The sequence below is a fragment of the Dermacentor albipictus genome, chromosome 7 (genome assembly GCF_038994185.2).
Source record: "Dermacentor albipictus isolate Rhodes 1998 colony chromosome 7, USDA_Dalb.pri_finalv2, whole genome shotgun sequence".
Lineage (NCBI taxonomy): Eukaryota > Metazoa > Arthropoda > Arachnida > Ixodida > Ixodidae > Dermacentor > Dermacentor albipictus.
The window spans coordinates 65,233,901-65,250,930 of record NC_091827.1 but is presented as its reverse complement, the minus strand read 5'-3'; the positions used below and the strand labels follow the sequence as shown (position 1 = coordinate 65,250,930).

The 17,030-nt window shown below is 49.3% G+C and overlaps 1 pseudogene; it reads left to right on the top strand.

The window, feature by feature from the left end:
- Positions 1–257: 257 nt before the first annotated feature.
- LOC135921566 (U2 spliceosomal RNA) lies at positions 258–422 on the top strand (annotated as a pseudogene).
- Positions 423–17,030: the final 16,608 nt, after the last annotated feature.

Sequence of the window (17,030 nt, the reverse complement as noted above, 5' to 3'; positions counted from 1 at the left end):
TTCAGGCTGTGTCAGTATGTGCCCCGAGTACCTTTCATAAATTCGAGGCCGACAATAATGCTTTTACGTGGATGTGGTAATGAGTTTTGTTGTTGTTGTTGTTGTGTGTGGCAAAGCCAGTATCAAGACGACACCATTTATTATTTCATTTGTTAATCTTTTTTGTTTACATCAAGTATGATGTATTACATGTGATGTACCTCATACTGTACTTTTCGTTCCTACCACTGTTGTAAGTGTGCCTACGGGTGAATAAATTTCCTTTTCAATCTGTTCTTATCAGCTTAATATCTGATACGGGTCCTATTTGGACCCAAGATATTAAACTTATTTTTGGAATGGGGCGGAGTGCTTGAAGCTTGCTTCACCTCCGCCACGGGTTGGCCCGGTATTGCACTGCCTCCGGGATCGGCCCACTCACCCCCACGGGGTGGGGAAACTTTACTCAATCTAAAATCAGACTCAAATTACGTGATGACGCATCGCATGGTGTCATGATGGAGGCATGTAAATGAAGATATCACTTGCCCCCGTTAATTTTTCAAACGCTGAGCCACTGCACGACTACGCGATGCGGGAAAGCCACCGTGAACTTTACGTTGGGGCAGGCTTTTTGTATACAGATACAAATGTATGTATACATACATTTGTGCATGTATACATACATACAAATGCATGTATACATACATTTGTATACATACAAATGTTTTTGTATGTATACAGAAAAACCGTTTTCGAGCGATATGTACCTTAAGCCTTAGAGCGATCACCATTAATGGACATGACTTTCGTAACGTCCAAAAGCAGGCATTCGTCGGCTTACGACCTCGTCTTCCTGCAAGGGACGAACTTTTATGCGAAGCATATTACGAGAGCTCAACCCAGCTCCTCAGGCGCGGCGGTGTCGCCTTCAATACCACGTGACACCGTGACGTCACGACAGAGCAGAAACCGGGCTCCAACTCGCGCCGTCGCTCACGGCGTCGCGGCCGTATATAAGCAGCTGCGCTTGCCTCTGCTAGACACTCACGAGGTGAGATGCCTCCTGGAAGCAGAGCTGCTCGTTGGAATGAGAAGCGAAGGTTGCGGCGTGCTACAGAGACTGATTTTCTAGGTGGCTCTGGCTCAACTCTTGCATCGAACCAGGGTCTCCGGAGTGTGAGACGGAGACGCTACCACTGAGCCACGAGTACGATGCTTCAAAGCGGTACAAAAGCGCCTCTAGTGAATGCGGTGTTGCCTTAGAAACGAGCAGTTTCTAAGGCTCAGGCGTGCGTCGCTTGCTCATGCGCACATTTCATTGCCGCGCCGAACGCTGCGTTGCTCGACGCTCACCGCGTCCAATGCGGGGCGCGTAGTCGCTGCGCCGTAGCATATTGTCTTACACCCCTTGGCGGGTCGACGGGAACGCTGTCGCGTTCCACTCTTGAAGGCGAAGCAGAGTAACGCATGAGTTGTTTCTTCGTCTAGCCGAACCAAATATAGCCAAGCAACAGCAGTTCACCAGGCTAAACAGTGGTTCAACAACTAAAATAAAGGCTAGTATGCTTCGCATCCTAGGCTTAACCTTAGCTAAGCCACAGCCATTTTTTTTTTAAATTTAAGGGATGTCTTGAAGTTGAAACCCGCTTTATATATTGATTGCTTCTTTTTCAACGCCACCACGCGTTCGAGCGGCGTTGGAGTTCTCGTTTTTAACCGAAATATGTTGCGCGTCCATCGCGTATTCTTCGACACGCTCGGACGCGTGCTGGCGTTCGACTGCACATTTCACTCTCTACGCATCCGATTACTGTGCACTCATGGTCCGGCAGCGTCTGCAAATTCCAATAGCTTTTTAAAACGATTGGATGTGTATATTCTAGATTCGCGTCCGGTAATTCTTTTGGGCGACTTCAATTGCGCACTCGATTCGGATGCACATGTTCAGGGGCAGGCCAAACGGCAACTCTAGGGAGATGGGTCGTCTGGTGCAGCAGTTTGCGCTTCTTGATGCGTACGAACTGCTTCACGGTAGGACGTAGGTTTTGAAATGGCGTCGCGGGGCATCGTCGAGTAGGTTAGACAGAGCCTATTTCCCGCGATATCTTACAAGCGACGTCTCTGTCGCTGAAGTACGTTTATTCCGACCTTCACCAGTATATACGTAATTGGTTGCCGCCCCTTAGAACTAGTGTCAGAGCTACCCTAAGGAACACAGTCAGCTCGGAGCCCATGACGTCTCGACTGACGCGTCCTACACGACCTCGACTCCAAAACTGGATCACTGCAGGCTGAGGGCGTCGCTTGTCGGAGCCGATTCAGACGACTGGGATGAGTTAAAAGAGCAGTGACGTCATCACTGCAGTGCGTCGGGGCGATCGCTCCGGGATCGCGTCTCCGGGCAAATGGCGGCGTTGGTGACGAAGTTGCGCATCGCTCAGCGCAGCCCGCGTCCGATGGCCGCGCGTGGAAGGACGAGCTCGTCGAACGCTACCATCGGCTGGTGCGCGCTTCCTCGCCGCCAGCTGGCGCTTGGCGCTGTAGGCGTGCGCCGTGTGTTAGCGTCGTGTGCACACCCCGAAGTTCTCAGATACGCTCGCCGCGCATGTATTCGTCCGGCGGGATTACCGCGGCCCGCTCCTTGGAATCGGGCACCTATAGCCTGACGTCGGTTCTCGCGAGTTGTACGACTTTGTCGCGCACTTCAGAACCGTGGCTCGGACGACTCTTTCCATCGACGCTGCACGAGCGTCCGCTGATTCCCCGCTGAAGGCGCTGCCACGCGTTGCCAGCCAATCGCGTTATCGTATAGCGAAATTCGGTCTTTTCAGGTGGATTACCCGAAAAGGCAGGCACTTCTTGCGCGACAAATCGCAGTGTCCGGGTTGCTGAATACAAATGTCCACCCACTAACTCTTTTTTTATTCACTTAGGCAAACGTGTTCCAATTGCGAAATTCAAGCCGTGCAGTTGTGAAGAAGCCATGCATGTGCAGCAGAAATCTTGAGACAAGGGCCGTTCTCGATCCACATATCCGCCTCTGAGTTATGCTAAAGATAAGCGTTACACTTAAGATGCATTCGAACTGTCCGACGCATGGGTTTGGGAAACTGTTTGCCGGAACTCCCGCGTATTGGTAGCGCGCTTTAAAGGGCCAGTTATTTCGAAAGTGTCGCTAGACTTCCTCGGCTTCAATTTCGAACTTGCAGCATATATGCGTTGAAGCTAAAAAATGAGAAACTTAATTAGTCAATCGTGTTAATTAGCTAGATGGACATTGTGATTTCTCACCTAAGGTGACTATATGTGACGACAACAGCAGCGAGAGTGCGGTCCCAAGAAACATTCAGTCACGGGCCTTATCAGTCTACTGCGCCGGAACACAAAGCGCGTTTTTACGTTGTTTCTCTGTGCGGAAAGTCTATTTGTAAGTTTTGAGATAAAATACATGCGCACTACGGCCTCAATGATAATAAATAAAATTCTTCGTATACCTTACGGTGACCTTGACTTGTAAAATTGTCGATATGTACAGAGGAACAGCGCTGAAAATATGCGGGCTCGGATTTTAACGCGCTCGTGCAACTCAATATATCGCCGCGAACGCCCGTCTTGCTCGCTTCAATTTAGCGGGCTATACGACAGCGAGCAAAACGGGAAGCCGTCCAGGGCCTACGTTTGTGAACAGCAAAATGGACTATATCGTGAGCGTTAAATCAAACGACGAAGGATTTCAACATATTGTTACGTCCAAGCGCGTCTATGCAGTCGACAGCAATATGCGCGACTACATGGAAGAACATCGCAATTTGAGGCATCTGCCGGTATGTTTCCAATGCGGTGTCGCGGGCCACATAGCGAGGTTTTGCAATCGTCGCCCAACAACGTGGAATGGTCGATCCGGATCTTCAACAAGGCCCACACCTCCTACGAGGACAACTCAACAGCCGTACACCACCTCTTGGTCAGCTGGCGTCCCTCCTGGCAACGATTACTGGCAGAGAAGCTTCCGGAGCCGCTCGCCGGCATCTGACAGGAGTTTGACGCCACCGCCGACTTCTCGTGCACCGCGTTTACGCCAATCTCCATCGCCAGTGCGCCGCTCAGCCTCGCCTTCACAACCGGAAAACTAGCTAGCGCGGCCGATGGGGGTGAGGTCGCTCGACACGTGCTATCGACAGAAATGCCCCCTGCAGTTGCTATGATTAAGAACAAAGTGCATGTACTTGTTGATGGTGTTGCTACAATGGCTTTAGTGGATACCGGAGCAACTGTATCCGTAATGAGTCTCGGTTTTAAAGGTCGGTTGAGGCGTAAAGTTGTATTTCGGTGGGACCATGCTGCAACGTTTTGTGGAGTGAGCGGCGAGTCGTTGCGCCCTGTTTGTGTGTGCACTGCTGACGTATCCTTGGCTGGTGGAGTTTTCGCGACGGAGTTTGTGGTTATTCCCCGATCGACGCACGAAGTTATTTTGGGCATCGACTTTTTGCGACAGTGTGGTGCGACCGTCGATTGTCGCACGGGGGAAGTTTGCGTCGACGGCCATGTTTCGTCCGGGCTCTTAGAGGAGACTTGCAGTCAAGGTGAACTTTGTGTATCTGCAGATACTGTTGTGCCTGCGTGCACCTCTGTGTGCGTGCCGGTTGTGTTTCGCGGTGAAGCTCCAGACAGTTTCGATGCCTCCGTAGAGCCAATCCATCTAAATTGTATGAAGAACATTTTTGTCCCTCATTGTGTGGTATCCATCGGCAAGGGGCGTGCTGGCTTGTGGACGACCAACTGCTCGGCAGAACCCGTCCTGCTTCCAGACGGCTTGAAACTCGCCTACTTTACAGAATACTCGTCCTCGTCCGTAGCCGTACTAACAGATCCGCCGTGTGAACCTGCTGACCTTCGCCACGTCTCAGACAAAAAGCTTCTGTCTATCATAAATAAGTCACTCAGCACAAGGGAGCGCCATACCTTGGTGGATACGCTTTCTAAGCATCTGTCAGTGTTTGACTTTGCGCAGCCGGTCAAAGCGTTCTCGATTCCCGAGTCACGAACACGCCACACTATAGATACGGGATCTGCGCGCCCGATCAGGCAAAAGCCTTATCGCGTGTCGCCTAACGAGCGGAAGATAATCGGGGAACAAGTGAGTGACATGATGAAAAATGGAATAATACAAAAGTCCTCGAGTCCTTGGGCAGCTCCGGTCATACTTGTCAGAAAGAAAGACGGTAACTGGAGATTTTGCGTAGATTATCGAAGATTAAACGCCGTGACTAAGAAGGATGTCTACCCCCTGCCCCGGATTGATGATGCAATTGATTGCCTGCATTCGGTCTCTTATTTTTCTTCAGTGGACCTGCGCTCAGGATATTGGCAAATCCCTATACACCCGGCAGACAAGGAGAAAACAGCCTTCATAACCCCGGATGGATTATTCGAATTCAATGTGATGTCATTTGGGTTGTGCAACGCTCCAGCAACCTTTGAAAGGTTCATGGACACCATTCTGCGTGGGTTAAAGTGGAACATCTGTATGTGCTATCTTGACGACGTTATTATATTCGGGCGCACATTCAATCAGCACAATACGCGCCTGGATATTGTCCTCGACTGCATAAAAAACGCTGGTCTGGTTCTGAACTCCAAGAAATGTAACTTTGGTGACCGTCAAACCCTTGTGCTGGGTCACCTTGTTGACAAAGACGGTATCCGGCCTGATCCCCTCAAGACGGCAGCTGTCGAGGCATTCAGTGCACCGCAGTCAGTGAAGCAACTTCGTAGTTTTCTGGGTCTTTGCTCTTACTTTCGCCGATTTATGCCTGGTTTTGCTGACGTCGCTTATCCTCTGACAAATCTGCTACATAAAGACGCACGGTTTGAGTGGACACCCGAGCGCGATTCTGCATTTCGTCAGCTGAAGTTCCTGTTAACCTCCCGACCTATCCTTGGCCACTTCAATCCTACTGCGCCGACAGAAATCCACACAGATGCTAGTGGCGTTGGTCTGGGTGCCGTATCGGTCCAACGCTATGACAACCGTCAGTACGTGATTGCTTATGCAAGCCGCTCATTAAGCAAACCTGAACGGAATTACACGGTGACAGAGCAATAATGCCTCGCTGTAATCTTTGCGGTTCAGCGATTTCGCTCGTACTTGTACGGACGCCCATTCCAAGTCGTCACAGACCACCATTCCCTCTGCTGGCTCGTGAACCTTCGCGACCCTCGTGGTCGCCTTGCGCGCTGGGCTTTGAGGTTGCAGGAATGTAACTTCACTGTTTCCTACAAGAGTGGCCGAAAACACGCTGATGCAGACTGCCTTTCCCGTATGCCGCTTGCCACGACGGACTGCGACGCAGACGATTTTGATCATCTCGTCGCTTCTGTGACACCCGCTTTTCCGGATATCGATGCGTTCAAAGCAGAACAACGGACAGACACTAAATTGGAGCCACTCTTTACTTCTGCCCATTCAAGTGCAACAAGCAGCTACTGTGTACGAGACGGGCTCCTGTACAAAAGGAACTACTCAAGCATGGGTGCACGCTTCCTTCTAGTGGTGCCGGAGCGTCTCCGGCCAGCAATCCTTCAGGCTATGCACGATGACCCTACCTCCGGTCACTTAGGCACTGTGCGCACACTTTATCGCATTCAAGAACGCTTTTACTGGCCCCGGATGCGACATTCGGTTGAGTTTTATGTCGCCAGCTGCATACAGTGCCAACGTCGGAAACGCCCAACCACTGCCCCATCTGGTCTCCTTCAACCTGTGCCGCCTTCCACCTCACCCTTTCGGCAAGTTGGAATTGATCTGTTAGGCCCTTTTCCAAAGTCATCTAAGGGGAACCGCTGGATAATTGTCTGCGCGGACTATTTCACACGCTATTGCGAGACGGCGGCTATACCATCAGCAACTGCCACCGAAGTGTCGCTTTTCTTACTTTACGCTATTGTTCTACGACATGGACCGCCTGGTGTTATCATAAGTGACCGGGGACGTCAATTCACGGCGGATATCGTGGAAGAACTTGTGCGTTTATGTAACTCGCACCTCCGGCACTCGACGCCGTATCATCCGCAAACGAACAGCCTCACTGAGCGCACTAATCGAACAATCACCAATATGCTTTCCATGTATGTTGCGTCCGATCACAAGAATTGGTATGAAGTTCTACCATTTATTACTTACGCCTACAACACCGCCAAGCACGAGATAACCGGCTACAGCCCCTTCTTTCTTCTATATGCTCGGCCGCCCCGGTATACGCTCGACACTGTCCTCCCTTTTTACCACCACGACAATCCTACGGTCGCCGATACGCTGTGCCTCGCTGAAGAGGCTCGGCGACTTGCGCGTCTTCGGACTTTGGCATCACAAGAAAACTCCAAAGCCCGCTACGACGCACGACATCGGCCTGTTACATATCACCCTGGTGATCTCGTTTGGCGTTGGACTCCCACAAGGAAGCGCGGTTTGCGTCAAAAGCTGCTGGCAAACTACGATGGACCGTATGTTGTCATCGACAAAGTCAGCGAAGTGAACTATACTCTCGCGCGCCTCACGAACACTGGTAGACGTTCTGCTAGGACACAAGTCGCACATGTCGCACGGTTGAAATCATGGACGCCACGACAAGCTAGTTGACTCGCCCAGGGGGCTTTGTCTGCGAGGGGAGGTATGTTACGTCCAAGCGCGTCAAAGGGACGCGGGGATCAAGAAGAGAGAAGAGAAGAACGAAGACTGTGCAGCGGCCATTCCTGTTGTTCGTAGTCTGCCGTTCCTGCTCTCGCACGCCCAAATAAACCCCTTTTCCCCGTGCTTGTAACAATATGTTCCGTGGCCACTCCCTTTTGCGAAAAAGTTACGAGAAAAGTGTGTCACACGTTTCATCGGCAACCCGTCGGCTCCTCCCTTAATGTTGCAGAAGCGAACACGATTATCGAGTACTCCGTGCAACAGCTTTTCTTCGGTGCAACGGCAGTGTTGCCACGACACATTAAAAAATAGTAGTAGATTTTTTCGCGAAAGTTCAGTAGAATTTCAATTTTTGCACTCAGTTTATGAGCCCACGAATTCAGCGCTTATATTAGTACTCTGTTGAAGTATTGTAGCTTCCAGGAAATAGTACAAAAATTGACCCCGAGATTCTCAGCGATACTTTTGAAAAACCCGGGGATCTAGAGAGCCATTGTCATGCACGAATTTAAAAACAGTGAAGCCCTCCGATGGCCTATTCAAAGGCGTCATATGGTAGTTAATACCTGAAAGCTTTAGAGTATAGTATGTTCCAGACAGGGATAATTGGAGATCGCTGGGAGAGGCCTCCATAAAGGCCTCCGTGCTGCAGTGCACATAAAAATAGGTTGGTCATGATGATGATGATGATGATGATGATGATGATGGTGGTGTTGGTTTCATAGTTGTGGGGTTCGGTAGTGCACCCACTTTCACAAATTCACCGCCTCACCTTTTCCCATAGAGCTAGAAACTCTATGCTTTTCCCCCACTTTGCTCAAAGACAGAGGTAGCGCCACGTTTGAGAGTCTGGAAACGCAAGAATCTATGTTAATCTCGGAGCCAACCACGTTTTTTTTTCTCTCGCTAAGTGGCATCACATTAATATAACCTCTGTAACCTTTATAACCATCCATCCATTCATCCTCTGTACTGAAAAAGTTGCAAATTTCGCTTTCGTTTCAGTAGAAAAGCAAGAAAATCAGCAGATTTAAGCGCTTTATCACTGACAAAGCAGAAAATTAAAAAAATTAGTAGATCTACTGATAAATCAGCAGCCGTGGCATCACTGTGCAACGGTCTCGCTATGTCGCGCAGAAAGCCCGACACCACGCGCAATTTACGGCGGCCTCAACAAGCCCTAGCCACCATCATTGCATCCCTTCCGTACCTCCAGCGACATGTCGTCTGGTCGAGTGGTTGTGGCGCAACCTAGTGGCAGCCGCTAGCAGCCGCCACGGCGACCGGAAACGGTGGACCCGTGGAATACCTTCGCACCGTCGCTTCAGTTATGCTATACCGTGTCTGGTCTAAATCAAGTTTGCTCTAAATGAACGTTTATGCGACTGTTATATATTTCACTGCAGTTTGATTTTACCCTTTCGGTCTCGAACCGCTTCGGCGGCTGCTGCGCTACGAGAATTTCTCGGCCTTTTGGCTAAGAAGTTGTAGCTTCTCGGCCTTTTGGCTAAGAACAAGTAGTAGTAGCTTCTCGGCCTTTTGGCTAAGAAGAAGTAGTAGCTTCTCGGCCTTTTGGCTAAGAAGAAGTAGTAGCTTTTCGGCCTTTTGGCTAAGAAGAAGTTGTAGCTTCTCGGCCTTTTGGCTAAGAACAAGTAGTAGTAGCTTCTCGGCCTTTTGGCTAAGAAGAAGTAGTAGCTTCTCGGCCTTTTGGCTAAGAACAAGTAGTAGTAGCTTCTCGGCCTTTTGGCTAAGATAAAGTAGTAGTAGCTTCTCGGCCTTTTGGCTAAGATAAAGTAGTAGTAGCTTCTCGGCCTTTTGGCTAAGAACAAGTTGTAGTAGCTTCTCGGCCTTTTGGCTAAGATAAAGTAGTATAGTAGCTTCTCGGCCTTTTGGCTAAGAACAAGTAGTAGTAGCTTCTCGGCCTTTTGGCTAAGATAAAGTAGTAGTAGCTTCTCGGCCTTTTGGCTAAGATAAAGTAGTAGTAGCTTCTCGGCCTTTTAGCTAAGATAAAGTAGTAGTAGCTTCTCGGCCTTTTGGCTAAGATAAAGTAGTAGTAGCTTCTCGGCCTTTTGGCTAAGATAAAGTAGTAGTAGCTTCTCGGCCTTTTGGCTCAGATAAAGTAGTATAGTAGCTTCTCGGCCTTTTGGCTAAGAACAAGTAGTAGTAGCTTCTCGGCCTTTTGGCTAAGATAAAGTAGTAGTTAGCTTCTCGGCCTTTTGGCTAAGATAAAGTAGTAGTAGCTTCTCGGCCTTTTGGCTAAGATAAAGTAGTAGTAGCTTCTCGGCCTTTTTGCTAAGAAGAAGTTGTAGTAGCTTCTCGGCCTTTTTGCTAAGATGAAGTTGTAGTAGCTTCTCGGCCTTTTGGCTAAGATCAAGTTGTAGTAGCTTCTCAGCCTTTTGGCCAAGATAAAGCAGTAGTAGAGTAAGAATTCGATGCCCAACGATCGATCGATTGTTTCGTTGAAATTCACCCCCACTGTCGGCGTCCGAGACGCACCGTCAGAGACGGTCTGCACAGGTGGCTCAATGGGTGACTTAGGTTCGAAGGACAAAGCCGCTGCAGTAACGGACGAACAACAACTTGTATTTACAGATAAAATTACAAAGTTCGGTTACAAGATTGCATAGTTTCAACAGTACATCGGTTACAAATAGTTACACTGGTTTGAACCACATAGGGCGACCCTATTTCGGCAGAGCCGATGGTGCTTAGCACCGAAGCCAGGTCCAGAACTCCCCATCGGACCGCTGCGGCCGCGTTTTCTAGACGCAACGCTCCGCCCACAATCTTTGCTGGCGAATTGCCGCCGGGTTGCGTCTCAACTGGACAATCTGTTCACCAATCACTGCGTTCAGCAGAACTTGCGTGCGTGATTGGCCAGACGAACAACCATCAATCTAAGAAAATCTTTTTTAGTACAGTTCACAGTGTAGAATCCTCACCCGAAATACACAATATACAACAACAAAGGGGTGAGGGTCACGCCAGCTGTACACATCGCAAGTTCCGAGCAACGGCTCTCGAGCACAGCCGGCGCAACAAGAACTGACCAACAAAATACATTCACAAAACCCAAAAGCCTGGGAACGTCCGGACCATGTTTTCAGTGCTCGAACACGTGCGCGACTCGACCGGATTCCAAGAAACCGCAGGCCATGCGGCGCCATAAACAAGCAATTGTTTGCAAGCCAAACTGTCACAGAGGAGCCCGGGATAATTGTCCACCCGCCGAGGTCGGCCTCGTGTCCGGGCCGTAAGCCGAAGAAGACGTTCCCACGGCGCCTCGGAACCGAGACAAAACCGCACGCTCTTTTGCGGCTCAAAGAATCCCTACGCCGGTCAGCGCGCGGTGCAAAGCCATAAAAAGCAATGAGGCTGGCGCGCCTGCTTGAGGCCGCGCGATCTCCGTTGCCCGCGGCCAGACCCGAACCAAGCATTCTTCAAGGGCACCCATCAGAGCACCGCGGAAGTCAGACGCGCCCGCCCGTTACGGCGTTTGGCGCCCAGTCGGGGAGGCCCCAGCTGGGAAGGAGTTTACCCCCGCCAGCCGGCCGCGCGCAAGGAAAACGCCTGCGGGGATTCCCAGGAAGTGCAATGCGACGGGCGTCCGAAGCTCCCTTTTTAAGCCTGGGATACATGGAGCGAAAAACCGGCGTCCAGGCGGCGAAAAACGCCCGGCGTCGAACGCTCGCCCCTCGGCGTCCAAAAATTTGACGCACGCCGGCTATCCGGACCGATCGGAAAAACCGACGCCCGGCGATCGACGCCGGCGGAAGTGGCGGGGGTGCCTCTCGTGTTCACCAGGCGTCGCGACGATCGATCTCCCACCGACTTCCGGTAGCCGCCGAACGTTTTTGTCTGTTTTTCCTTTTTATGGTGCCTCCGTGGGACCGTCCGTCGCGCGGACGCGCTGGAGCGACGGAATGTGGGCGTTTGCGCTTGTTTGGACGCGCACTTTTGGTCTCTCTGCGCGTGAGAAGGACACCATCGATCGTTACAGCCGAATATTGAATGTTTCAGAGCATTAAATGAAGAGTACAAATTTGTGTATACATATTTTTCGTCTAGAAACTTAAGTGACGTGCTCACGAAAGAGATAATTATATATGCGGTACAGTTTTCTTCCCAACCCTTTCAAAAATTGCAATTACTGAGAAATATCCTGCTTAATACCTTTATTCTGCGTAAGTGTTGATTATTACTCGAAATGCAGGAAAATAAGTGACAGCAAAGGTAAACCTTGCCCATATTTACAACGTCAAATTGCAGTAAACTCGGCGGACTCCAATAAGTACACCATGGAAGTCTAAAAAAAAAAAAGAATTGGTGCCGATGTGCTCAATAACATTTCCTCGTTTTAAGAAGTTAACTTTCGTCGGGGGTGATGGGGTATTAAACTCTTTGAATTTACTGGTGACGCCAGCGTCACTATAACCGCCGCGTGGGTGCTATGAGCTAGCACTGGCTAATCTGAACAATATTTCGTCTTTTCGCAACTCTTGGTGGTGCTTGATCACACAGATTGCGCTCTTTTCTTTTCCAAGTAGTAGGCTTCCACTCATACTCTGGAACATCGGGGAAGATTGTTGATGGCACCGCATCGTTTTTCGACTGAGGCACATCGCCAGAAATGGCCGGTAGCAAGAACGAGAAAAGAAATTAAACGTACGAAAGCAAATTAAAAAAAAATGCGTACACTAAATAAAGTAACGGTTATAAATTTCTGACTTCCGCGTCACAGCTTGCACATGCTGTTGTCGGCGTACGTATAGAAAAGGCGACGCTAGCAAAGATAGCATACAAAGGGACAACTGAAACTGCAGCATGCTACGCTAAAAGCCTAATGAAATCCAGAAGGGTACATGGCAAGCTGTATGCCCTGAGGTGAGCGGCAGACGAAACTAATGAGAGACATATGGTGACGCACGGCACCGGGGAGCGTCCAAGGAGCGCACATGTGAAGATACCGAAGGATTCTGCTTCCACGTGAAATGCCGAAAGGCGTGAGAATAGTTTACAGAGAAAGTGGGTGTTCCATACAAGCCAAGCGTTGGTACGAAGAGAAAGCGCCCACTCGGTATACGGTTGTCGCGGATACAAGAGGTGCGCGGAGGCTGCACAATATCCAAGTGCTCTAGGGACAGCACTGTAACCATGGCAAAGTCATCGAAAGCAGCGAGACTAGAATACAATGATAAGCTCATTACAGCAGTGCAAATGCGTGGCATAATTTGGGATTGTGGTCGCCAGGACTACAAGGATCAGCGAAAGAAAGCTGTGGCATGGGCAGAGATCATCGCCGATATCGGAACCGATCCGGGAGGTAAGTTCACAATGTTGGTACTGATGAAAACAAATTTATATGCGCAAGTGATCACCCGATGATACCACCCTTTGTGCTTTCGTTACACGACCGCGTTGATTTATATATTCGTCGCGCCAACTTATTGTCGTTCTAATTGTAGGATAGTTATATAATTCTTGCGCCCTTGATGCCCCATCAAACTCATTCCTCCTGCTTTCCTGTTGTTGTTTTATTTCTTTTTCATTCCCCTTTATCTCAGTATATAGTTTTCAAAACCAGTGCGTGATCGATGTGTGCGTGCACACACAGAATGTTTTGGGCGCCAGGACGCGTGTTTGGGTGCAGCAGCTTCGGGCGCTGCTTACACCGCGCGTTTAGATTAGTAACTATTCTAATTTTTTTTACCATGTTATCACGCTCGGAACGAGAGCCGCCCATTTCACGCCAAATGTAGCACAAAACGCTAGTTCTTGGAGGAGGCTTTAAAACAGGAACTGACACTGAAGTAAACATCAATAACCACAATTTATTTTTACGCAAAGTAAACGTCGCTGTTGGAGATCCACAAAAGCTTCTGCTACAGAGGCTAGAAGGTTACTCCTGCAACCATAGAGTTTCTCACTACATTACCTAGAGGGAAATCTGGCGCTGCTGCGCTGTGGTATGCATGGGAATGCTGGTATATTGTGGATTCGGATTGGCACCGTTCTCGCAGAGACAGGACACCTTGAAGACGCGATTGGCAAGTACCGTTCCGTCTGTCACAATGATTCATTTTCTGCTAGAACAGCACGTGAAAACCTGTTTTAGCTTTATTATTACTCAAAAACATGTTTTGTTTAACTATGAGAACTTGTTATTACGTGTACGATTATATAATACGTAAAAAGTATCAGCGAGCCGCTAAAGTTGGAGAACAGACGACAAGGTTCGCGCTCGCTTTGAAACAGTGGGTCGTCTGTTCTTTCTTTTCTTCTCTTGGTCATGCCTCGTGGGTGAGTAAAGATGTAATATGCGTGAATGGAAACATTTTATGAAGATTTTACTTTGAGAACGCGTTATTTGCGTAGCCATATCCACGTTTTAGACGAAGCCTCTTACAACACCAGCCAACACGAGCCTCGCAGACACATATCCCGTCATTCCCATGACGGCACGGTGCCCCCATAAGAAACTCCCATAGACGGTGGCGCCAGATTACCCTCTAGGTGTTCTAGTGAGAAACTCTATGCCTGCAACGCCTGCACTCCGCGGTGATCGCAGGTGCCCGCTCACTCAACGTAGCCAGACCCGCCAGACGGCGCAGAGCCAGCCCGCTAAAATGCTTGCAGCTAAATGAAATGTGTGGAAATCGTTCGTAAGCGCCTCTATGAAACTTTTTTTTCGAAGTTTAGTCAGTAACAATAAATAATACAATAAATATTCTGCTTATTTTTTTTTTGTTATCCAGAAGCACATTCGTAAAGTCTGTCAACAATGCGGCGGGCGCGCGGCGGCGTCCGCCCGTTTGTCGCTACATGTAAGCGAAGCCAGCGAACCGCCGGCGTCGTCCCGCCGCGTCTATTTCCGCCGCGCGATGTTCGCCGTGAAAGAACGCTCCATGTATCCCGCGCTTTAGAGCGCAGCTCTTTGGCGTCCGTTCCTGGGTTTCGCGTCGTCGTTGTCGTCGGCGTTGTCGTCGGCCTCGTAACCAGCTCCGCCCCCCTTCGCTGGAGTGGGAGACGAAGGACGCGAGCCGCGAATGGCGGAGATCAATGAGAGCGGCCCCTTCAGTGACGTGCGCGCGCGATGCTGGTGTCATGCGGACCCTCCTTACGGCTCGATGCGCACTCGTGTCTGGTCTCAGCCGATCCGCTCGTTTCGTACTATCGTCTGCTCGCGCCACAGCTCTCGCCCGCGCCTGTTTGGTTCTGTTGGGTCGGTCTCGTTCGCGCTTGTTTTGGTTGTTATTGTGTGAGATTGTTTCTTAATCTGATTGTATGCGCTATGCGAATTGTATAGTACTTTCTGGAAGCCATGCGGCACCAGCGATCACACTGGAACCTTTGACGAGTCATGTATAAACGCCGGCTCGCTTGATCCGCAGATCAGATTTTCGACCATTACCGACTCTGCTACATGTCTCTCTCAAATTCTTTGCTTCAAAATATCGCGAAATGGAAACACGTATAGAGCTGCGCTCAAATTTCGCATTAGGGAGTATCGTAATCGTCGGATAAATTTTTTACTGTGATGCGCGACCGCTAATGTGGCGCTGGTGGTCCTCTCCGCTCCCCGAACTGTGCGGCAGCCATGGGTGCCGACAGCGTGGTTACTCTGCTTGCTTGCAAGGCCCCGCTCTGTGTCAACCGTTGGCAGCCATTACTCAAGTGTGCAAACAATCTCATCGAGACGCATGCCTCCTGCCCAGATGGCCCGCGCCGTCCTTTTGGGTTTGTTTTGCAGCCGCCCGTAGCGGGGCTTACAAGTCGCTTCTCGGCCTTTTGGCTAAGAACAAGTTGTAGTAGCTTCTCGGCCTTTTGGCTAAGATAACGTAGTAGTAGCTTCTCGGCCTTTTGGCTAAGAAGAAGTTGTAGTAGCTTCTCGGCCCTTTGGCTAAGAACAAGTTGTTTCTCGGCCTTTTGGCTAAGAACAAGTTGTAGTAGCTTCTCGGCCTTTTGGCTAAGATAAAGTAGTATAGTAGCTTCTCGGCCTTTTGGCTAAGATGAAGTTGTAGTAGCTTCTCGGCCTTATGGCTAAGATGAAGTTGTAGTAGCTTCTCGGCCCTTTGGCTAAGAACAAGTTGTTTCTCGGCCTTTTGGCTAAGAACAAGTTGTAGTAGCTTCTCGGCCTTTTGGCTAAGATAAAGTAGTATAGTAGCTTCTCGGCCTTTTGGCTAAGATGAAGTTGTAGTAGCTTCTCGGCCTTTTGGCTAAGAAGAAGTTGTAGTAGCTTCTCGGCCCTTTGGCTAAGAACAAGTTGTTTCTCGGCCTTTTGGCTAAGAACAAGTTGTAGTAGCTTCTCGGCCTTTTGGCTAAGATAAAGTAGTATAGTAGCTTCTCGGCCTTTTGGCTAAGATGAAGTTGTAGCAGCTTCTCGGCCCTTTGGCTAAGAACAAGTTGTTTCTCGGCCTTTTGGCTAAGAACAAGTTGTAGTAGCTTCTCGGCCTTTTGGCTAAGATAAAGTAGTATAGTAGCTTCTCGGCCTTTTGGCTAAGATGAAGTTGTAGTAGCTTCTCGGCCCTTTGGCTAAGAACAAGTTGTTTCTCGGCCTTTTGGCTAAGAACAAGTTGTAGTAGCTTCTCGGCCTTTTGGCTAAGATAAAGTAGTATAGTAGCTTCTCGGCCTTTTGGCTAAGATGAAGTTGTAGCAGCTTCTCGGCCCTTTGGCTAAGAACAAGTTGTTTCTCGGCCTTTTGGCTAAGAACAAGTTGTAGTAGCTTCTCGGCCTTTTGGCTAAGATAAAGTAGTATAGTAGCTTCTCGGCCTTTTGGCTAAGAAGAAGTTGTAGTAGCTTCTCGGCCCTTTGGCTAAGAACAAGTTGTTTCTCGGCCTTTTGGCTAAGAACAAGTTGTAGTAGCTTCTCGGCCTTTTGGCTAAGATAAAGTAGTATAGTAGCTTCTCGGCCTTTTGGCTAAGATGAAGTTGTAGTAGCTTCTCGGCCTTTTGGCTAAGAAGAAGTTGTAGTAGCTTCTCGGCCCTTTGGCTAAGAACAAGTTGTTTCTCGGCCTTTTGGCTAAGAACAAGTTGTAGTAGCTTCTCGGCCTTTTGGCTAAGATAAAGTAGTATAGTAGCTTCTCGGCCTTTTGGCTAAGATGAAGTTGTAGCAGCTTCTCGGCCCTTTGGCTAAGAACAAGTTGTTTCTCGGCCTTTTGGCTAAGAACAAGTTGTAGTAGCTTCTCGGCCTTTTGGCTAAGATAAAGTAGTATAGTAGCTTCTCGGCCTTTTGGCTAAGATGAAGTTGTAGTAGCTTCTCGGCCTTATGGCTAAGATGAAGTTGTAGTAGCTTCTCGGCCTTTTGGCTAAGAACAAGTTGTAGTAGCTTCTCGGCCTTTTGGCTAAGAAGAAGTTGTAGT